The 1,178-nt window shown below is 42.0% G+C and overlaps 1 protein-coding gene across 1 annotated transcript in view; it reads left to right on the plus strand.

Moving 5' to 3' along the window:
* imp4 (IMP U3 small nucleolar ribonucleoprotein 4) overlaps positions 1–1,178 on the plus strand; it is a gene marked incomplete in the record, with an annotated part of 24,107 nt that overhangs the window by 854 nt on the left and 22,075 nt on the right.

Here is a 1,178-nt window from a genome sequence, read left to right on the forward strand (position 1 = left end):
CACACACACACACACACACACACACACACACACACACACACACACACACACACACACACAAAATAACTTTTAATGTAATAGATATCAGTATCCATTGGATGTTGTTTGGAATAACCTGCTTTGTTTTTAAGGTGGTAAAACAAATTGCTTGTATTTATTCCTTTCTACACACTTTGCAGATTATTTTTTTCTGCACTCCAAGTCTGTGCGCGCTCCGGTGGGGTGACAGTCATCCCGTTTATGCTTTTACTTTTTTTTTTTGAAAGACAGTCTGACTGTCACTCTTTCCCACAGCGCTTCCCTGCTGTACAAGGCTGAGTTTTATAGTCGTGCTTTGGAACGCGCTCAAAGTGGGTGCGGAGTGCGCGCGGAATGTGCTCGCATTCGGCCGTGCGGCCTTCGTAGACAAGATGGCAGTGCAAGATGGCGGCTGCCTGTAGTGGCGACTCGCGACCATATTATTGTCATTAGTGATTATCTCAATTTCGGCTAAAAGAATTGACAAAATCATACAGACTGTGCCTTCAAGCCGCGTCGCACCTGCAATGGCACTGCGCCCCGCACTTTGGGAGCCACTGATTTAAAACATTAAATAGATTACAGTGTTTCCCTTAGAAAATTGGTCTGGGGAGAGGGGGGGGGGTGCTGTGCTACTTGTTTTATAAAAACATAAATTCACGCGACTCACCTGCAATTATGGTAATAAATTTACACATAGATGAATATTTAATTGCCTAAATACATCCTAGTTAAGGACTCAAGATAATTATCAATAAAGTGATTAGACCTCTGTGCAGCAGATGATCTGAGTCCAGAGCAGTGTTTCCCCTAGGAAATTGGTCTTGGGGGGCACTACTTGTTTTATAAAAACATAAATTTATGTGAGTCACCTGCAATTATGGTAATAAATTTACACATACATGAATATTTGATTGCCTAACTACATCCTAGTTAAGGACTCATGATAATTATCAATAAAATTATTATTGATAATAAATGATCAGAGCTGTGTGCAGCAGATGATCTGAGTCCAGAGTTCTCAGTTTGAAACCTTCTGGAGCTCTTCTGTGTGACTCTAGGTGTGACAGAGTGTGGATGGTTGGATTGTCTCTTTTGTTTCCCTGATGGAGACTGGAGACCTGTCCAGTTTCTCTGGTGAACTGGAGACCTGTCCAGTA

Source organism: Austrofundulus limnaeus, unplaced genomic scaffold, assembly GCF_001266775.1.
Source record: "Austrofundulus limnaeus strain Quisiro unplaced genomic scaffold, Austrofundulus_limnaeus-1.0 Scaffold1061, whole genome shotgun sequence".
Lineage (NCBI taxonomy): Eukaryota > Metazoa > Chordata > Actinopteri > Cyprinodontiformes > Rivulidae > Austrofundulus > Austrofundulus limnaeus.